The sequence below is a fragment of the Centropristis striata genome, chromosome 1 (genome assembly GCF_030273125.1).
Source record: "Centropristis striata isolate RG_2023a ecotype Rhode Island chromosome 1, C.striata_1.0, whole genome shotgun sequence".
In the NCBI taxonomy this organism is placed as follows: Eukaryota; Metazoa; Chordata; class Actinopteri; order Perciformes; family Serranidae; genus Centropristis; species Centropristis striata.
Genome location: NC_081517.1, coordinates 45,914,494 through 45,938,187, shown reverse-complemented (window position 1 = coordinate 45,938,187; position 23,694 = coordinate 45,914,494). Strand labels below are relative to the sequence as shown.

General features: G+C 37.7%; 1 protein-coding gene across 1 annotated transcript in view; it reads left to right on the top strand.

Moving 5' to 3' along the window:
• The window catches only part of LOC131979927 (endonuclease V-like), a 105,124-nt gene extending 98,783 nt beyond the window's left edge, over window positions 1-6,341 (top strand). Inside the window, 1 exon segment of the mRNA XM_059344008.1 lies at window positions 5,175-6,341. The gene's annotated coding sequence lies outside the window, so the exon portion shown is untranslated.
• Window positions 6,342-23,694: the final 17,353 nt, after the last annotated feature.

Below are 23,694 nucleotides of genomic sequence, written 5' to 3'. Positions count from 1 at the left end.
ATGTCAATATTAACATAGTTCACCTGGTTCACGTGTTCCACTGTACCATGCAGAGCGTTCTCTAGTTGTACATTGAATAAATCAAACTAAAGAGCTAAAGAACTAAATAACCAAAGAACTAAAGAACTAAAGAACTAAAGATAATCACATGTCCAGTGGAGTTTATATTAAGTACAGATCCAGCAGGAAGTCGGACCCATCTGCTCGGTGTGTTTCTCCAACCAGCCGACTCTGAGTTTCTATTTTCTTCCAGAGGTTACCTGTAGCTCCAACATCAATAATTTGGCACTCAGTAGATTTCTCCTCCTTCATCTTTTAAAGAACAAGAGGTTTTCCTTTTCAAAGACTGGTCCTCACAGCTCACAGTGTGACAGGAGACGAGGAGGCTGCAGCAGAAAATAACAGACTGAATCAGAAGAAGGTCTGAACGAAGCATTTATTGATCAGCTGCAGCTCTTTATCTGGGCAACACACATCCATGTATGTGTGTTTGTTATTTCATAATCCTTGAATATATCTGTAGAAATGAAAATGTTCCCTGTTTATAATTAGCTGTATCCCAGTAATGCCCCCTCATGTATCATCATGTCTTCTATCTAATTAGAAAAGATGTTTAATAGCCTATTATGCTAACACTCTCCCCGCTCTAACTGCCGGAGTCACAAGCCACCGAAGCTCCACTGAACACTTCCAGGAAGAAACTCCTTGTTTCTCTTTTATTAAGAAGCTTTCAGCAGCAGAACATGAAGAGTCACACCGTGTCTGAAGGTCTCTTGTTCTCAGCAGATGTTCCACTGTTATCATCTGTTCTACAGGGACAGTTAACCACAATCAAGACGCCATATTCTTCTTTTTACCTGTGACGCTGTTTATCAATCTAGACCAGGGGTCTCAAACTGGCGGCCCGCGGGCCAATTGTGGCCCTCGTGATGATATTTTGTGGCCCCCACCTTGATATGAAAGTTTAATGTGAGTTTTATATGAATGGCACTTTACCGTGTTGTGTGTGGAAGGTCCCTTTAATTACTGTTTTTGGTAATTTTGTGTCTTTTTTTGGTAATTTTGTGTCTTTTTTAAAAATAATTTTGTGTCTTTTTAAAAGATAATTTTGTGTCTTTTTTCTGTAATTGTGTGTCTTTTTTGTAATTTTGTGTCTTTTCTTAATAATTTTGTGTCTTTTTTTGGTAATTGTGTCTTTTCTAAATAATTTGTGCCTTTTTTAGTCATTTTGTGTATTATTTTTGGTAATTCTGTCTTTTTTGGTCATTTTGTGTCGTTTTTGTGTCATTTTGCATCTTTTTGGGGTCATTCTGTGTCTTTTTAATTATTTTGTGTTTATTTTGGTAATTCTGTGTAGTTTTCAGTAATTTTGTGTCTTTTTTTTGGTAATTTTGTGTCTTTTTTGGGTAATTTTGTGTCTTTTTTAAATAAGTTTTTGTCTTTTTGGGGTCATTTCATGTCTTTTTAATAATTTTGTGTCTTTTTGTGTCATTTTTAATTATTTTGTGTCTTTTTTGGTAATTCTGTGTAGTTTTTGGTCATTTTGTGTCTCTTTTTTTTGTCATTTTGTGTCTTTTAAGTAATTTAGTGTTTTTTCAGTAATTTTGTGTCTTTTTTTGGTCATGTTGATGCTGCCTCCAGCGGCCCCCAGGTACTGTGAGTTTGAGACCCCTGGTCTAGATAGTTTTGGTGTGAGTTGATGAGTTTTGGAGATATGAACCTCCTCTATGACAGAGTCCAGGTAGGAGGCACACTTAAAGCAACAAGAATACGTTAAATATCTCTTTCTACAGAGTTCATTCACAGAATGGAAAGTGTGTGAATTAGTAGATCACCTGGTAGAGGGAGCCCCCAGGTATATGTAAATGTACAAAATGTATATATATAAATATATATTGAAGCAATCATAACCCAAGAAACATACACAGATGTTGACAATCGTTCCTCTGGGAAGATATTTCTACCAACAATATCTCCAACACTCACATTTAACTACAGGAAAGAGAGAAAATATACATTTTTGATCTGCGGATTGACTGTTTCTATAAGAAGACAGCAGGGAAATAGAAGAGGAAGTTGGTGGTTCACATTTAAAAGCAATGATTGCTACATAGAATGTCTGAGCAACTTTTCATGGGTTGCAACGGACTGAGGAGAAAAGCAACTGATGTACATTTACTGTCAGGTTGATATTTGACAGGAAGTGATGCTTCTCCTTTGTTCTTCCTCCTCCTCTTCCTCCTCCTCCTGCTGTCAGATCAGCTGAGTTCTCTTTAATCTGACAGGAAACAAAGCAGCAGCTCACCTCGTTACTGAAACATGTTCAAGAGTTGTTGAGCCATGACGACGTTTGTTCTGTCGTGTATCAAACATATGTGTTTCCTAAATCAGTGAAACTAATTTAAATCACTGCCCTTCCTCAGTGTTGAATATAGTTTTTGTACATCTTGTTGAACTGAAGAGTATTAGTTCTCTGTTTAAGTTCAGTGTTTAAATGATTCCACTTAAATTCTCACCACATTCCCTTTCACAAAACATTTTGTGTATGTTGTCTGGAAGTAAATTATTTTTTGCTTGATACATTATTTGTGCTCAAACTGAGACGCTTTCTCACCTCATTTATCAGCTCAGAAAACATTCTGCTCTCAGTTTTCTTCAAGACAATCTGATGTTAGTGTGTGAAGGTCCATTTAGTCCTGTTTTCTGGTAAATCTTCTGTCTTTTTCTGGTACTTTTTCATCTTATTTTGGTAATTTTGTTGGACTTTTTTGATAATTTTAATTTTGTGATCCATTAGCTTCAAGATTTTAGATTTTACAAATAATGCGTTGGTACATTTTACATTTTATTTTATCTATTTTTATCCTATCTTTAATTTATTTTATCTTATTGTATTTTACTGTTCTATTGTTTACTACATCTCTTAGTATTGTGTTATCTATTTATTGTTGTGCAGCACTTTGGAAACCTTGTGTTTGCTAAAATTGTGCTATATAAATAAAGGGGAATTGGTGTATTTGCGAAAACCTACAGTATTTATAATCCTTATATAATATAATATAATGCATATATCTCATGTCATGTTTGGAGGCTGCTGTTCTGCTTCATGCTGCACTGGCAGAAACCATCAGCTCTGCAGGAAAGAGGAGAAACAAGCCTCCTCTTGTTGTTGTTGTTGTTGTTGTTGTTGTTGTTGTTGTTGTTGTTGTTGTTGTTGTTGTGCTGCTGTGTGTGTTTTATGGATATTCAGCTGCAGTGATTGTGCAGGAATCATGTGGCTGCTAGAGTCACATAAACCACCAACAGAACTAATAACAGCTCTATAATCAGAGTGTTTAATAACTAATATTAGAGATGATTCTGTGGACTCAGCAGGAGCTTCACCTCCTCTAACACTGACCCTGAGTCAGCCTTATGAAGTGTCTCTCTGCCTATTACAACTCTATTACTGTCTTTAACTGCCGTCCAGCACCTTGACCGCCACCGTGCTGCTGGAACATGACAACAGTCACCGTCTCATTCTCCACCGCTCTCTTTATGTTGATTCCTCTTTAGACACACTTCCTGCTGCTGTCACGTCCTCGTTATATCAAGAAATATCAGACCTTACAGAAGAAAATATTATAATCGAGTTATGTCATGGACCAGATTAACCCTTTGGAGTTTGGGGCTATTTTGTCGTTTTTGACGACTTTTCATTCTGCCTTTTTACACGACTTAAAAAGTGTTCACCATGACGTGTTGCTATCATTGTTTTCAGCTCAACCTCACCTATAGGACCTGATTATTATTGTTTTCATTTTGATTTACTAGATCAACATTTTGAACACAAAAAAACACACAAAAACACACACAAAATTACAAAAGCACACATAAGAAATTATTATAACAGGTATTAATAGATATTATTATTATAACAGGTATTTATATATATTATTATTATAACTGTTGGTTGGTTGTGCAGTCATAAATCAAACATTAATAACAGAGGGAGTCCTGGTAGAGCTGCTTAATGAACAACATCTCCACTTCATTACAACAGGTAAAATATTTTATAGGGTCTCAGATGCTGTTATGTTTTAATGAGGCTATTTTAAATAATAGCAGGGCTATAATGTTTGAGAATGAGAGAATGTATTATAACAATATACGGTCATATTGGTGAGCTGCTTCCCATAGAAACATTTTCCTCTCAAGTTAACAAACGTCAGTGGAAGAGAAGAGAAGAGTCCTTGTTCTTCAGCAGCATGATTATAAAAACATAATAACTGATTTCACTCATTAACCCTTTACAGTTTGGGGATATTTTGACTCCTTTTCATTCTGTCTCTATAAAACACTCATCGCTATATGACCTGATCATTTTTTCATTTTGACTTACTGGATCAAGATTTTGAACACAAAAAACATGCATAAAAACACACAAAAAAGACAAAAAAACCCCCACATAATAAGACATAAATACACCAAAAAAAAACCCTTAAAAAAGACAAAAAAAACACACATAAAAAACCTACAAAAAATGACAAAAAAACACAACATAGGTAAAACTCACCATATTCAACAGTTGAATAGATTGAAAAACATGAAAAATCTCACAATGTCAATCCTAAAAACAAGTCTTTACACAATAAGATAATTAAATAAGCACATAATAATAATAATGATAATAATAATAATAATAATAATAATAATTAAATAAGCACATAATAATAATAATAACAATAATTAAATGAGCACATAAAGCTATGGTCAGTAGGTAAATTATACTCAGAACAAGATAATTAAGATACTATTGCTAGATGGAAGAAGAAAATACTTGGTGAGCTTCATGTTATTTCCAGTGTATTATGATTTGTAAATCATTGCATCTCTTTATATTCAGTCTTGTGACTTTTGTGTCTTCACCATCATATTTTCCTGTTTGATATTATTATTATTATCAGGACGTCTCTTCCTCTGACTATCCAACAGTAACTTTAGTCAAAGACTCTTAATAACAGTCAACATTTGGTGTTTTTAGCAGTTTGAGCTGAATTAAACAGATTCAGGTGTCACTTGAATGTTACTTTAACTTAAAGATTAAAAGCTTTGGTGGTTCTTTTTGTCTTTGTCTGAACACTAATAACACAGTAATAGAATGTTTTCTTCTTTGTCTCATCTTCCTTTCTCAGGTTTCAAATGCAGCAAAGGATCTGAAGAACCTTGAAGAACCTTTAAAGAACCTTGAAGAACCTTTAAAGAACCAGCAACGACCAAGGACCAGAAGTCTGTCATCTGTGTGTGTGTTCTGCTAAAAGGTCTAAATCTGATGAAATGATCTTCTGCATGGACAGATAATTTACCTTGACAAGATTTATTAAATTAAGATTATTAAATCTAGAAATAAGCACGTTGAACACTTAAAATAATAAATGAACTCTTAAAACCAGATACATTAAAGCTCTCTAAACCCTCTTATATGTTAAATTTGCAACCTTTGTTCACATTTGCAACATTTACATTTTTTTTATTGAGCATGATAGTGTAAAAAAAGGTTGTAAAGTAAAAAAAAAGATTTAAACATCCGATTTTATGTTGAAGGACTGAAGGACTAAGAAAGACACAAAATGACAAAAAAAGACACAAAAAAGAAACAAAAAGACACAAACAAGACACAAAATGACCAAAAAAGACACAAAAATAGACAAAAAAGACACAAAAAGACACAAAATTACCACAAAAATACACAAAAAACACACAAAATTACCAAAAAAATACACAAAAAAGACACAAAATGACCAAAAAAAGACACATAATGACACTTAAAATAATAAATTAACTCTTAAAACCAGATAAATGATCTAACACTTCTAAATCTAAAGTTTTTTTTTTATCTTGGTAAGAACCAAATAATCATCAGGTCACTCTGCTCGGGCCAGTTCATCACTGCTGGCAGCTTTACTTTATCTGGTTTAAGAGTTAATTTCTTATTTTAAGTGTTCAACATGTTTATTTCTAGATTTAATAATCTGAATTTAATAAATCTTGTCAAGGTAAATTATCTGTCCATGCAGCAAGATCATTTCCCTCAGATTTACTGTTTGATCTGGTTTTTAAACATGTTTTTATCAGTGTGAATGTATGAAAATGTTTTCCAGAGAAAGAGAGAGTGTGTTTAAAGAGTGTGTGCTGTAACTTTCATGTGCTTTTAAAAGTGGAGCCAAGTCACATTAAGTGTGTGTTTTATGTATTTGGTCCATATTTGAGTGGATGTGGGTCAGACGGCTCTTTTTATACTCTGTTCTCATTAGACTGTTGGGTCACTGAGAACCTTCTAAATAAATCATAATGTCCCTCCATGGTCATCTCTGTTTGTTCTAGTGGTGTTTCATGTTCCACTGAGCTGCATGTTAACAGTAACAGTGTTTATTTACGGAGTAGATGGTGTTTATTACGGAGTAGATGGTGTTTATTTACGGAGTAGATGGTGTCGTCAGCGTTTAATGAGTCAGAGCGGTCCGGTCCAGGAAACAAGGACAGGGAGGAAGGAGAGGCTGACTCTGCAGGGAGGGATCCAGGAATAGAGCCGGTCAGATGGGCCAGGACGGACCAGCAGGAGGGTCAGAGGACCAGAACACCAGGCGGACGTCACCGGAGAGAGTGGAGAGACAGAGTGGACAGAGTGGGACGTTTAAAGGAAGGAGAGGACGTTATTACAGGATAAAAACTAAAGACAAACCGTCACCTGGTGTCACAGCGTTCTTCTTCAGGCTCAGTCGGAAAATAAGCTTCTGAGTTTTTATTCTCCTCCTCACCAGGTAACAGTAACGATATGTACAAACCAAACATATCAATAAACAAACTAAATAAAATAAATCAGGGGTCTCAAAGTCAAAATACCAGGGGCCGCTGGAGGCAGTATCAACATGACCAAAAAAAGACACTAAATTACCTAAAAAAGACACAAAATGACAGAAAAAGACACAAAATTATTTAAAAAAGACACAAAATGACCCAAAAAAGACACAAAATGACACAAAAAAGACACAAAATTATTTAAAAAAGACACAAAATGACAGAAAAAAAATGATTTACATAGAAAAGAAACAAAATGACCAAAAAAGACACAGAATTACTAAAAAAGACAAAATTATTTAAAAAAGACAAAATTATTTTAAAAAAGACACAAAATGACAGAAAAAAAAAATGATTTACTTAGAAAAGAAACAAAATTACCAAAAAGACACAGAATTACTAAAAAAGACAAAATTATTTTAAAAAGACACAAAATGACCCAAAAAATACACAAAATTACCAAAAAAAATACACAAAATTACCCAAAACAGTAATTAAAGGGACCTTCCACACACAGCACAGTAAAGTGCCATTCATATAAAACTCACATTAAACTTTCATATCAAGGTGGGGGCCACAAAATATCGTCATGAGGGCCACAATTGGCCCGTGGGCCGCCAGTTTGAGACCCATGATTTAAATGAATCAAAATGCTCTATATACGAATACAAAACAAAAAGAAAGAAAACAAAACAAGTTCTTCAACAACTCGACTTTCCACAATATTCAACAAGCTTCTTAATTCACTGTTACTTCCTGTGTAACCAGCCAATCAGAGCTCTGGCTGCCTGTTATATAGTGGTAGCTCCTCCCCCTACATTCATATCATACATAACATAAACATCTTTTAAACAACATAAACATCTATTTACTTCACAGGTAATCATCACCCACATTACACAACAATCACCAGTTTATCACAGTTTCTCTTCCATAGAACTGTCTTCTACCTGGACAAACTGACAGAATTAATAAAAACTATTTACGCATGATCAATGATCAATAATGATTGATCAGTCATGTGTGTCATTTTCCTATATATGGACGTCTGTCCTGACGCCCTGTTTCTACTCTGGAAACCTACAGGTAAGTAGGAGCGGGCGGATCTCTACACACCTGGTAAGTTTTACATGTTTGTCTCTATGTATTTAAATTAGAGCAGCCAAGGGTTCACACTTGGACTGTGAGCGTGGCGTCTGGTTGGTTTGTCCCGTTGGAAGCATCAGTTCAGCGTTCCACTCTTACGGTGTGTTCAGACCGGACGCGTAGCGAATATTTCGGCGACAAGATTACATGCAAAGTCACTGCAAACACGCGAATAGATGCAAATTTTTGCCGGCGGCGCGAATCGCGGGTTTCGCGCGACGCGAATGCCGCGATTGACGCGAATGTCGCGGCGCGAATGAAACAACGCGAATTCGCGTGAGTTCAATAAATTCAACTTTGGCGAAATATTCGTGTGGCGCTGTGTCGGGACAGCCTATCAGCGTTGAGATTCTGGACGACAGTGACGTCATGCATCCCGGGAACCCGCCTATTCCGGAAAAATGGAGGAGAAACTTATTGTTGCGGTCTGTGGGCTTCCCGAGCTTTTTGACACATCATCACCCTCCTACCGCAACCGGAACCATAAAGATCTTGCCTGGAGGAGGGTGATGAGGTCACCGGTCTGCCTGGTAAGCTGTGACAATGTGATTTCAGCTATCTGTTGTAGCTACTTCTCTACAAAGTTAGCATTAGCATTAGCAGCCTTCGCCGGCCGGCATATATTCGCGAGTTATTTACTCGCGCGAGTGACGCGAGTAAATTCAACTACTCGAGCGATCAACTCGCGCGAGTAACCCGACGCGAAAATTCGCTACGCGTCCGGTCTGAACACACGGTTAGTCTCCATCTTGTTTCTGATACAGGGATCAGACCATATCTGGACTGTGGAGGAGGAGAGGGATCTGATCTCTGACTACAGCCTCTCTACACCTCAACCTGACTCACTCATCTTAGATTAACTGGAGAAGAACACTTGACGACCAGGTAGATTCGAAAAACAGAATAACACAACAAAAACAGAATCAGATGCCAAAGGGGACAGACAAATCCAAATGGTAGAACAACACTCTGTGTTTCTCTTTTTAGCTTGTAGGTTCGTGCGTCATTATTTCTGTGTAACTAAAGTTTAATGTCCTGTAATTTCCTTTTATGTTCCACTTTTGATATAAGAGCACACTTGGGAGGTCAGATTCCTGTTCTGATGTTATTGTACCAGAGCATCCGCTTACGACATGCTAAGCTGACTTGTCTAATGAGTTTTTCCTTTCTCATTAAACTGATATCCTACCTTGTGCCAGGCCATGCAATCATGCATTCATTTCTTTATGTTACATATATTTTCAACGGATTTACACTACACAAACGTGGTATAATATTAATAACAAGCTGTATTAACACTACAGGATTTACCCTCTTCTTCCTCCTCCTCCGCCACAGTTCTCCTGTCTGTAATCCCTCCTTCACTCTTGTTCATGCAGCTGCAGCTTTTCTGTTTGGTGGTTTGGATGTGAGTCGTCTGATCTCCCAGCATGCTCTCTGTCTGTCTGAGGAGAAGCTGGTTGTTCTAGCTCTCCATCACCTCTCACCTCCTTTTATCTGCTTGTCAATGGTTTTCTCTGCTTTATAATTGTCTTTTTCTTTGAGCTTTCATTCGGTGTTGAAAGATGTGATTTATTTTTTCTGACTTTTAATCATTTCTAATACTGTTTTCCAAGGCTGCAGCCTGCAACCTGCTGGAAAACAGACACACGTTTGACTTTAGTGACTGGATTTGAACATTATATTCACTTTTTATCAATTCTTAAACAGTGAGTGATGTTCTTAATTCAATTAGCCAAGGAGGAGAAATATTGCCATTGGACATTAAAGTCCAGGTAAAGTAAAATCAGAGTTTTGTATGAAAACCTTTTAGGTTCAGAGTGGAGCAACAAAGAGGCAGAAACAGTAGGAATCAATAGAGAAGTGGAAGGATTGTGATCACAGGGAGCAGTGACGTCTCTTTCTACATCACCAGTCAAACTGAAGAAAGTCTGTCGTCTAAGCAACAAGAACAAGAATCAGAGAAAAGCTCCAGAAATCAATGAGCAGAACTCTTGAAGCTCCGACCAGAACAAACCAAGAAGAAGAAGGCCGGCCGCCCTCGAGACGGTTTCTCTCTCAGCAGAGCCGACTAAAGATGGAGGTGAAGGGCTGAAAGAGAAGAGCAAAGGTCTGTTTCTCTTTAGATGAGAGAGACGGAGAGAGTTTACAGAGGAATGTCTTCTTCTCTTTGAGAGGTGAGCTGAATAATCTCAGAAGGGATTTGGCAATTAATCATGAATTTCACTTTCTTTGTGCATTTTGTAAATTTCGTATTTCTGAATCAGTCTGTGGGCGTTTACATTCCTTAGAATGACCTGAAACTCCCCAGAAAACAGACAAAAAGCTTATTAACATGTTTTTATGTTTCACATGTCTCAGTCTGCCAACGCAGCAGTGTGAAAAAATACTTTTCTCTCTAATAATATCAGCTTTTGTTTACTCTCACATAAATATCACAACCAGTAAAGTTGACCAGTTTGTCCTTGTTTCTTCCTCATAACTTCCCCCCAGATTTCATACATGAAGGAGAGTTCATGAAGGTTAAACTTTCATTCTACCCAAAACAATGAGTACGAGGTAAATCTTAAGTCAATTAGGACGTGTTCAGGTCAAGTTTCAAGTCATCAAAAGCCGTTTAGTTTTATTTTTTCACATCTCGCACTCAGAGCACTCAAAGTGCTGTCTGAACCTTAGCCTGTTACGGCAATGTCCAAGGTTTAAAAACAATAAAACTTTGTCATAGAGCTAAACCAAATACATCACCGGAAAGGTCTTGGCCTGGAGAGTAACATATATCAATTTGAAGGTTCTATAATATTCTTGCTTTGAGATATTGACCTTTGAACCTTAACCCTGGGGCATATTTAAATGATTATAACTAAGAGACAAAAAGGGTTCCAGACATGAGACCTACTGTTATAGAAAGGTGTTGACATGGACTATAATGTGAGCATAGTCACTAAGGGGTGGGGGGGCTTTAGGATATGCTGAAAAAATAACAAATCCCCCATTGAACAAGACAATATTTAAATTCTGATGCCAAAAATGTGATTTACATCCCCTCAAACCCCTGGAAAGCCACTAATTAAGTATTTCCAACTGCCAATTTTAGGGGAAACCCTGTTTTATTAAAAAAACTACAACTCCCTAGACCTCTCTTCAGTACTTATGTCGACATCAGCACCAGAGTTGTAGTTCTTCCGTATTAGGGTTGTGAAAACCTATTTCTACCCAATATATGGAATATCACACACTGTCTAATAAATAATTATACTGTATGTATATTATCTATGCTAAAAAAAGACAACAATGTTTGTTTAATGAAGATATTTTAACTAAAACAGGAGAGCAGAGGCCGGACCATTTCAGTGAAGCGATTCAGTGAGATCGCACCACATCCTGTAGATTACAAAATAAAACAGCGGACAAACGTAGATCGAACTCGTTGATCGTAAGTCGTCACTTCGTCAACATTAGTGTCTCCCGCTGCAACATAATAATATGTTGACCAGCAAATCAACCTCAGACACAAGGCATGTAATGGTTTGATCCGTTAAATACACAGAGGATCAGGGAGATTTCAAAATAAAACACAGCGGATCGTATTTTTCTGGCAAGATCTTCGCCACAAAGTGATTATGTACATTCACTGAGTGAATATTTAGAAAATAAAACATATATTTCTCGCTAGAAATGTGATCAAAATCCATTTTTATGCAGAAACTAAGTCAAAATATTGATTTTTTTCACTAAAAATGAGAGAACTGTCCGCCATGTTTTTTGTTCTGACCGCCGGGACCTTGAAAGTCACGTGACTTGGAACAAACCAATAGGAACAAATATCCATGGAATAGCCACGGGATATGACTGTCATTAACTTGCATTGTAGCCAAATCCGTGTCAGTTTCACGGAAATTTGAGTGATTCCGTGGCTATTCCACGGATTCCTGTGAGACCAGGTTCGTAATGTGTGTGCTCTGTGTGTGTGTGTGTGTGTGTGTGTTTGTGTGTGTGTGCGTGCGTGCGTTTGTGTGTGTGTGTGTGTGTGTGTGTTCTTGTACTTCCTACATAGTGAGGACCAGAAAACATTTTTAACCAACAGAGTGAGGACATTTTTGCAAAGTGAGGACATTTCGGCCGGTCCTCACTTCTTTAAAGGCTTTTTTTTAAATTTCAGACTTTATTTTAGGGTTAAAGGTTACAATAAGGTTTATGTTTGGGTTAATGTTTGGCATTTAGTTGTGATGGTGAAGGTTAGGTTAAGGGTTAACTTAAGGGGCTAGGGAGCAAGGTTATTATAGTTATCGAAAACAAAACAAAATAACGAAAACTAGAATTGAAAAAACACTTTTGTTAAATGAAATAAAAATGAGAGTTTAAAAAAATAATTAACTGAAACTGTTTTGTGTGGTTACAAAACTAACTAAAATTATAGTGAAAATGTCCTTCGTTTTCATCTTTGTCAACTTTTTTCATACATAATGGAGATGGATCAGACAAAGGAAATAAAGGCAAAATTCACTGTGACCTCTTTTAATCTCCCAGCCAACAAATACCCCATTACAAAAAACGAATTAACTAACTAATAAAAACTAAACTAAAACTAAAGCATTTAAAAAAAAAAAATACTAAACTAAAACTAGCAAACTCACTCTAAAAACTCATTAAAACTAACTAAATTTGACAATGAAAATTTAAACTAAAACTAACGACAAAACCCAAACTATTATAACTTTGCAAGGGGATTCACTATTCCAACGAGGGCCCTCACAAATATAGAAGTACAAGAATGTGTGTGTGTGTGTGTGTGTGTGTGTGTGTGTGTGTGTGTGATAGTTCCTCCCTCGTCTCTTCTGTTTGATCACTAATTAAACTGGTTCTGGTTCTCAGAGTGGTAGAACTGGTTCTAACTCTGAGAACCAGAGTTATTGTGACATTGACTCGAGGTGTTTCTAGTCACTGAGTCACTGTCTGATGACTTGCAACTTCAACTTCAACTTTAAGTTAAGTTCCTTTATTTGTACCCAGAGGGAGATTTTGAGGTAGATTTAGTTTGCAGTAAAGAGTCTCATACACACACAATAGAGGCACATATCACACATCATTCAACAGATATTGCTGTATGGGACCAGTGCTCGGTGAGATTGCCCCGAGGCCCTAATAAAACTTGTTTAGGTTGTAAAAACGTAGATAAAGGTTAAAATGTATATATAGAAATAGTAAATACATGCATAAAAGCAACAACAAATAAACATCTGTGTAAAGCAGCTATGACTTGTTCATCAGTGTAATGGCTGCAAAAACTCTGTGTGCAACGGATGGGAACTGTCGTTTAAAACTGAAAAAAAACAAACTTGACTTGATATTGAAAATAAAAGACTTGAGACTCGACTTTGAAGTGAAAGACTCATGACTTGTCTTCACCTTGACAATGATAATGACAATGACAATGACATGATGACTTGAATGAAAGTACATTTACTCAACTACTGTACTTAGTTACAATTCTGTGGTACTTGTACTTTACTTGAGTATTTCCATTTTATGTAACTTTATACTTCTACTTCACTACATTTTAGAGGTAAATATTGAACTTTTTACTCCACTAGATTTGTCTGACAGCTTTAGTTACTTTACAGGAAGAGATTTAACATAAAAAAAACAATTTAAAGTGATTTGACTTGTTGTTTTTTTTAAATTAAACCTCATAACAGTAGTTTAGTAGTTAAAATTAGTCATATCTTTAAATTAAATGCTGCTTACATTAATGCATCATAATTCCAATCCAATAATAGATTGTTTTTATATGTTCTAAAGTATTTAGTACATTTTGATGCTGATACTTTTGTACTTTTACTTCAGTACGTTTTGAATGCAGGACTTTTACTGTAGTGGAGTCATTTCACAGTGTTGTATTAGTACTTTTACTGAAGTAACTAATAATTTTTTCCATGACTGTATATAAATATTATTCATATTCTACATTCTGCTGATATATCTTCTGTTCTCTGAGCCTCAGAGCTCCGTTTCTCGGCCAAAAACTACTTTTTAACCAAACTGTACACCGTGTGACATGTTCACACACACACACACACACACACACACACACACACACACACACACACTGCAGCTGATTATTCTGAGTAACGCTGCTGGGAAATCTAATGTTATACAGTGTGTGTGTGTGTGTGTGTGTGTGTGTGTGTTTTGGTTCGTGGCTACAGATGCATTGTGTTCATGAAGTGTCCTCACAAAGATAGAAGTAAACGCATGTGTATTTGTGTATTCAGGTCTTTCCGTCATATGAGGACCAGGGCTTTAAAGGACAAAGCGAGGACATTTTTCCTCCTAAGGCCTGTTTGAGGGTTCAGACTTGGTTTTAAGGTGCAGGTTATAATCAGGTTCAGGTGAGGTGGTTAGGGTTCAGTTAGGCATTTAGTGTGTTGGTGAAGATTAAAAATAGAACATAGATATCAGGATACAGCATTCTGTTTGTCTGTAAACATAAAATGTGACCTGCTCCATCAAAATGAGTCACATTGACCACGAAACACATTTTGAGATGTTGATATGTCTGTAAAGAGGAGACTCTTAGCTTCATGTCAATACCAACATTATGTTTCTACGCCAAATATTCCATGAGATATGCTCATCCAAAGTTCCACTGTTATCAAAAGTTAGTTTTGAGAAAAAGTGCTTTAAAGAAAATGAAACAGATTCATCATGTTTCACATTAAAACACATTTATTAAGGCTAGACTCCAAATTAACACAATATTTTTGGGTCAAAGGTGAAACCCCACATCTGTACGTGTAGTCTACTCATACTGTCACACATACACGTGCACGTGACCACGTGTATGTGTGTAAGTAACAGTAACAAGAAGTATTATTATGTATATAAAATAATTCCCTAAAATAATAAAGTAAGTCTGCTGCAGCTTTAAAGAGAACCAGTAAATCTGAGACTAAAAGCAACAGGAATCCACTTTAGATTGTTGGTTCAATTCAACTTTATTCAGTGCAAAAAGCAACAACATGCAGAGTAATGTACATATATTATTATATAACAGTAGGTGGTGGATATGAACACACCAAGATATAAACAGCATGAACATGTGCAGCAGTTACAGCAGGCAGTGCAGGTATAAGTATAAAATATATCAAACGGGTATGAGTACAAGATATGCTCATAATGACACATTATATAGAGCAGTAGTTCTCAACCTTTTTGAGTCGTGACCCCCAATTTAACATGCATGTTGTCCACGACCCCCGCTCACTGAACACAATCTCACACGCACAGTTCAGATCACCCGAAAAAGAAACAAAATTACCACAAAAAGACACAAAATGACTAAAAAAAGACACAAAATGACCAAAAAAGACACAAATTGTCCAAAAAAGACACAAAATGACTAAAAATAGACGAATGACCAAAAAAGACATAAAATTACCAAAAAAGACACAAAAAGACTGAAACACCTGAACACTTTAACACAGTGGAGACAGAGCTGACTTTCAAAATAATTTGGCGACCCCCAGAAATCATCTCGCGACCCCAACTGGGGTCCCGACCCCAAGGTTGAGAACAGCTGCTATAGAGAATAAACTGCATGATATGAATACTGTGTATAGACTATAGATGAGATATATACAGTGAAGACAAGAAGTATTAAGCGTCTCAGGCCTTCTTATTGTCCTCTTGACAGCATCCCTCCCCGTCTCTTGAAGGATGTTTTAATGTTATTGGGCCCTCCTTGTGGTACGGATCTGATTCATTCATCTCTGATGTCTGGATGTGTCCCAGCTGCCTTTAAACATGCTGTGGTCCAGCCCCTCCTCAAGAAACATCATCTAGATCCCTCAGTTTGATCTCATTCTAGGCCCATCTCTAAACTTCCTTTTCTTTCTAAGGTTTTGGAGAAGGTGGTCAATGAACAGCTGCAGTCTTTTATTGATCTTAATGGCGTCTCTGAGAAGCTCCAGTCTGGTTTTAAGTCACGCCATAGCACAGAAACGGCGCTTTTAAGGGTTTTAAATGACCTTATAACAGTGGACTCTGGTAACCCTGCGGTCCTGGTCCTTCTGGATCTGACAGCTGCCTTCGACACAGTTGATCACAACATTCTCCGTTCTCTCCTAAACACCTGAGTCGGCATTAAAGGCACCGCTCTGAACTGGTTTGAGTCCTTCCTGTCAGATAGGAGCTTCTCTGTGCAGCTGGGCCAGTTTTCCTCAGACCCTTCCCCCCTTTTCTATTTACATGTTGCCATTTGGATCCATATTTCAAAAGCATAACGTCTCATTTCATCGCTATGCAGACGATGTACTAATATATGTGCAGGTCTTATTAGACTGCCTGAAAGACACCCAGTCATGGATGGAAGCAAACTTCCTCTCAATTAATAAAAACAAGACTGAGATCATTTTATTCGGCCAACAAAATCTTTTAGATGGCTATGACAGCTCCATTGGTAGCCTTAAATCTCTGTGTCAACCAGTCTGTTGAGCACTTTAAAACATTATTAAAAACCTTTTATTTATTCTCCTTGGCGTTCAGTCCCAGCGAGGCAAGAATCCTTGGCTTTCTTTAACTTTTTTACCCTTTTATTTTTCTTTTCTATCTCTAACTCTGTTTTTAGATTGAGTTTTTATTAATATTTTATTGTTTTACTGTTGTTAGTATTTTATTGTTTTCATTGTTTTTATTTATAACTATATTTGTGTATGATTTTTATTCTATTTTAATAACTGTACAGCACTTTGGTCAACTGAGGTTGTTTTTAAATGTCTATAATTAAACTTTGACTTGACTTGACTTAATATTTATGGGTAGCTGAGAGTTAAACAATGACGTAAACTAAGTTTCACCAACAGGGGGCGTCTCTTAATGTCAGATCAGAACCTGAGTGTCTTTGTCTGGCTCAAAGTTAAAAACTAATACAGAGGAACAAGAAAGACAATATTTCATTTCTGTTTCCTACATATGTTGAGCTGATATCTACCAGCAGTGGACTCTGTGCTGAGTTGATGTTGTTGATCAGTGGAGTCTGATGGAGGCAGAAGGCTCTCCAACGTTTTCATAGTGCACCGTACCTTCATCTTCATCTTCATCATTATGCTGCTGTGAAAAACAAAAACAACACACTTCAGATTCTGCATGAAAACAAATATTACACTGAAAAAAGTCATAATTTGTTGTTTAAACTCACATTGTTGTCTCCCATCTGTGCTCTGTTCCCTGAAAAGACAAAATGAAAGAGTCAACTTTAGCTTCCAGCATAAAAATCCAGGTGAATTCAAACTTCCTGTTTTTAAAAGTGTCTTCTGTGAACGTTGTCACCTTTAGTTCTTGTCCACATGTTGACTGCAACAACAGTTATGATGAGAGCTGCTAAACCCAGCGGCACATAGATGATCCTCCACCAGCCTGGAGAGAGAAGTTAGAAATGTTAAATATAGTCGCAGGTTTCATCATCATCACACATTTGTTAGCGTGTTCTTGTGCTATATATATATATATATAGATATATATATATATATATTCAATTCAATTGGCTTTATTGGCATGACATAACAATGTATATATTGCCAAAGCAAGCATCAGAAAAAAAGATAACAAGATAAGGAAAGCAATATTTACAATAAATTATTATAATTCTATTATTCATTTTAAAAGAAAAGAAAAACTAATAACAATAAAAGAAAGCAATATTTACAATCATACATGTATATATATTTATATATATATATATATATATATATACATGTATATATATATATACTAATAAATAGTAGCAAATAAATAAATAAAAGAGAAGATGTTATAACACTAAGATGAGCAGAAAAATCTCTAAAAAGGGTTCAAGTAAAAGCCAAATTAAAAGATAAGTCTAAAGTTTGCTCTTAAAAATATGAACAGTCTATGAACATATAATTCTGTTCTGTTCACTCTCTACCTTGTTGTTGTTTTCTTCCATCGTTGTTATTTGTCTCTTCTCTTGTGCTGAATGTTGTTGTTGTTGCGGCCTCGTCACCTTATGGAATACAAAAACAATAAGCAACAGATGCAACAATCATCCACATCAGTGTGAAGTGAGTTTAAACAGCTCATCATATTCTCACCTGGTTTCTCACCTGAGGACTGAGGAGGGCTGAAGGGGAACAGATACACCTGTTCACTGTCATCATCTGTCACTTCACATTTCAATGAGTCGTTCTTTGACTTCTGATTGAAGTCAGATGTTGTAAATGTCGCTCTGGCTGAACATTCACCCTGTGATGTCTCTCTGTCTGTGACATCATTTCCCTCATGAAGCCACTTCACTGGGTGGAAACACCCCCAACCAGCCACAGAACACAACAAGCTGACTCTACCAGCGTTCTTCTGTTCAGTGACTGGTGAAGATGGAGATATTGTGAGAGAAAGACAACAAGAGTAAAATTAACTTCATCACTGGAATCAGAATCATTGTAATATTTCAGTATTTTGTTCTAACAAGACAGTTAAACTTTATGACTTAAATACTCACTGCTGACAACAGAGAGGAAAACATAATCATCTCGTCCTGATCTGATCTTTCTGCAGGTGTAATAACGACCAACATCCTCCACTGTGACCTTCTTTATAACCAGAGAACATTGTTCTGTAACATTCAGTCTGTCTGATTTAGTTGCAGCATCTTTGTGAATCTGTCCACCATCAAACAGTGTGACTGTCTTCCTTGAATCAGTGAACCACCAGGTAACTTTGTCACACTTATCCTGATCATGTTTCACATTCTCACAAGGCAAAGTAGCTTCATCTCCAACTCTGACAGTGACATAGGACTCTTGCCCAGCTGCTTCTGTTGAGAAATTATAAAAAATGAACTAAAATAGTAATTTGTCTGTTATGTTTATAAGTAGTGTGATGATAGTTTGAGATAAGTTTGTGTATCTTTGGTTTCAAGGCACATTTAGTTGTATAGCACCATTCATACACATTAAAGACATTAAATAGACATTAAAGCACCAGAAGCAGCACTGAGTCTCATCTTTGGCTCCAAGAGTTCACTAAACTCACCACGTTACTAACTAAACTTGTGTTCTTACCTCTAAAGCTGAACAGCAGCATCACAAATGAAGACATTATAATCCATCTGAATTCAGCCATCGTGCTTCTCTCTTGGTGTCTCGCTCTCAACTGTCAAAGTCTCTGACCAGCTGCTTCTTAAAATGAACACAGTTTAATGTTAACAGGAGATGACATCTTGGTCATCAACAGAGGAAGTTTAATGTGTGAAGATTGTATCTTGGTTCCTCATTCTATCTTGGCACTAATTTATTAATTTATGTTTTCTAAGAAAGGAGAAGTATTCTGGTCAGAATGTGTCTAACAGCAGAGCTCTGCAGGTTTTACCCTCTAATGACCAGATAAACATCACAAACACTAACTACACTAACAAGGATCTGACAGAACTGTTGGTGAATAACTTGAATGTAGAGCATCAAGTCTCCAAAACCCCAGAACAGATGCAGCAGCAGGTCTGTCAGAATTCTCCCGTGGCTATTCCAACATACAAAGTGATTATGTACATTCACTGAGTGAAGATTTAGAAAATAAAACATATATTTCTCGAAAGTGACGTGAAAGTCACGTGACTTGGAACAAACCAATAGGAACAAATATCCATGGAATAGCCACGGGATATGACTGTCATTAACTTGCATTGTAGCCAAATCCGTGTCAGTTTCACGGAAATTTGAGTGATTCCGTGGCTATTCCACGGATTCCTGTGAGACCAGGTTCGTAATGTGCGTGCGTGCGTTTGTGTGTGTGTGTGTGTGTGTGTTCTTGTACTTCCTACATAGTGAGGACCGGAAAACATTGTGTCAGTTTCACGAAAATTTGAGTGATTCCGTTGCTATTCCACGGATTTTGAGTTAAGCGAATCTGTGGCTATTTCACGGTGAGATCAGGTTGAAACAAACGGAGATCGCTAAGTGAACACCTCCTGGGCAGCAGTCAGAAGGAATTGCTGGATTTGTCTCCAGTTGCTTTCTTGAAAAAAAGTTGCTAAGGGGGTCTGAAAAGTCTCTAAATATAGCAACAAAGTGGCTAAGTTGGCAACACTGCTTCACCGGCTTTTACAAATGTCGACAAGTACTATGTCACATCCTGCTTAGCGTTCTATCCAATCAGTAACCAGGCTGTTTTCAGGGGAAAAAAGAGGCCCTGCTCTTCTACAGGGATGAAAAACGTCCCGACAAAAGTCCTCTAGGACGGCTCGTATTCAGATTAGGGGCGTTTCAGCGAGTGAGACCGCCTCATTCTGGGTATTGGACTCAAGTGGAAACAGCTCTAAAGTTAGTCCAAGGTGAGTCAAGTCTCAAGTCTTTCACGAAAATTTCAAGTTCAGCATCAAATCAGTTGGCACAACTTCATGTCAAGTCTGAGGTCTACCAACATGCTTCAAGTTCCCGTCCAGTCTCAGGTCAATCAAAACACATTCCAGTCAAGTCTCAAGTCATCAAGAAAGGTTCAACTTCAAAGCAACTTCAAGTCTGAGGTCAGTCAACAGACTTCAAGTCCTTCAAATAATATTCAAGTCCATCGTGAAGTCAATCAACAGACTTCAAGTCATCAATGTTCAACTCCAGCCTCGAGTCAAAGACACAACTTCCAGTCAAGACTGAGGTCAACCAACACAGTCCAAGTCAAGTCTCAAGTCCGTCAAGAAAAGTCCAGTCTAAGGCTTCGTTTCCATGGTGACGGTCTGATCTCCCTCGTCTGGTCTCCACTTTTTATTCCTGGTTTATTGAGTGTTTCCAGGAGGAAACCTGCTGATACGGTGATCTAAAGTGTGTGAATGTGATTGTATGCAGCCAGGCGGCATCACTTAAAGCCATAAGAGCATCTTTGGACATGTGGAAGTTTTCATCAGCTACTCCTTCCACAAAGTTCTCCTCCATCACTAGATCTCCCAGGTCTCGTTCACAGCCGTCTGGCTCCTCCCACCAATCGCTGCATCCAGAATGTGATGGAGGTAATTCCAGATCCTTCTCTGTTCACTAATACTATCTGTACATATCCTGGACATTTGGTGGAAAGACTCCTGTAAGTTTATTAGAGCTGCCAGAGCAGCTTGAAGGTCCCACCATGGAAATAATCCCACGTTTCTTTATTTCCTGTCCTGGAGCATGTATGTGACGTAAACACATACGTGACGTGAGCAGATCAGATCAGAGTTTTGTGTCTTGTCAGTGTAGACGACACGCTACGGAGGAGAGGATCTCAGTTTACACTCTGGAGGCACATTTTAACGTTTTTAAGACCCAAAAACACCGTCACCATCTAAACTAAAGGCACTTCACATAAAATATTTAGTGGTTTTTACCTCGTGTAAACGGGGCCTCAGGTCAATGGACAACATCCAGGCAAATCTTAATTAACTAAACACAAATCCAAGTTAATTTACAAGTCAAGGGTTTTAACAGATCAAACATCAGACGTGATGCTTTGGCTGACAACAGATCCCAGTTTTAAACTCTCAGAAGTGTTCCAGATCCTGCAAAGCTGGCAGGATTCACACGTTTTAGTGGTTGAAAATGCTTTTGAAATAACATTCAAACTACATGCAACTAAAACAAAATGACACAAAATGACAAAAAATGACACAAAATGACAAAAAAAAGATACAAAAAGACCAAAAAAAGACACAAAAGGACAAAAAAATGACATAAAATGACCAAAAAACATTCAAAACATGGTGTTCCAGATCCTGTACAACTAGGAGGATTCACCATTTCTGTTGCTCGGTTTGATAATCTGATCTAAAACAGAAACAAACCACATCATGGATGTGTTGGTAAGAGAGCAGACACATTGTCACAGATGCTGCTGGCTACAGATTTCCTCTTCCTGTGGTCCAGAATGATCTCCCATTCTCTCAGATGAACGACTTCCAAGAGAAGAAGAGACTAAGTACTTTTATCTCCGGGGTTTCCTCCAGCTGATCTCACTCTACTTGGTTGAACCATCAAACAGCGTTTGATGCGTTCCCTGAACGTCTCTACAGAAATGAAATATTAAATGTGTGTCTCCTCCCGGAGAGGCTCCGGTCTACCTGGACCTGTGGTGGATTCAGCTGGATGGAGATTAAACACAAATCACATCATACAGAGTGAAGATGTACAGAAAGAATTCTCTCCCTCTAATGTGTCTTCCTGACTGAAGGTAACACTCTTTGATGCATTCGGGACACACTGTGCTCATGTACAGGTGAATAATATGTGCTGGAGAATCCTCTGAGACTCTGAAGTGTTCGAGTCCTTGCAGGGAATTATTATTTTTGTGTGAAAGGTTTCACTCTGTCCTCTCTGTGTCTGTCTCCTGGTGTCCTCCTGCTGCTGTTTATAGAGTTATCTGGGTTTCACACAGTTTAACATTTCCAAGGACGATCAAACCAAACTGTCAACCAATAGGGATGTTTCCACTACCAGACAATACCCAGAACAAGCCGGGTCTCACTCTCCGAAACGCCCAAAATCTGAATACGAGCCGTCTTTTGTCAGGACGTTTTTTCGTCCCTGTAGTAGAGCAGGGTCTTCTTTCTCTCCTGTAAACAGCCTGGATGCTGATTGGATAGAACGCTAAGCAGGATGTGACGTAATACTCAACACGTGAAGTGTTGCCAACTTAGCAACTTTGTTGCTATATTTAGCAACTTTTCAGACCCCCTTAGCGACTATTTTTCAAAAAAGCAACTGGAGACAAATCCATCGACTCGTTCTTACTCTTCTTAACATGACGGAGGGCCGGCTCGTTAAGAAGAGCCACCGTTAGCGACAGTTAGCTCTGTAGCAGTACAGTGTGTATGTGCTAACAGGCTAACAGTTAGCTCTGTAGCAGTACAGTGTGTATGTGCTAACAGGCTAACAGTTAGCTCAGTAGCAGTACAGTGTGTATGTGCTAACAGGCTAACAGTTAGCTCTGTAGCAGTACAGTGTGTATGTGCTAACAGGCAAACAGTTAGCTCTGTAGCAGTACAGTGTGTATGTGCTAACAGGCTAACAGTTAGCTCAGTAGCAGTACAGTGTGTATGTGCTAACAGGCTAACAGTTAGCTCTGTAGCAGTACAGTGTGTATGTGCTAACAGGCTAACAGTTAGCTCTGTAGCAGTAAAGTGTGTATGTGCTAACAGGCTAACAGTTAGCTCTGTAGCAGTACAGTGTGTATGTGCTAACAGGCTAACAGTTAGCTCTGTAGCAGTACAGTGTGTATGTGCTAACAGGCTAACAGTTAGCTCTGTAGCAGTACAGTGTGTATGTGCTAACAGGCTAACAGTTAGCTCTGTAGCAGTACAGTGTGTATGTGCTGCTGCTGCAGGAGGTGTTAGCTTAGCGATCTCTGTTTGTTTACAACAAGCACCAGACACTCTGTGCACAGTTAGTGATGCCGTTAATTCACCATCACTATGTTTATGATCAGCGGAGACTCTGTGCATAATTAGCCATGCTGCTTTGTTTATGATCAGCTGCTGACGTGCACAGTTAGCAATGGTGAAAACCAAACGTCACCTCCAGAGTCTCTCTGGGATTTAGACTTTCCCGGTGGCCACTCTTCCCCCTAAAGGAAACACGGCTAATGTGTTGAAAGTATCTTGAAATAGGAACATGGAAGTCCTATTTTCTATTAATTTTCTATTTATCGATTATTTCTGAGTCTGTTTCAAGTCCTTGAAAC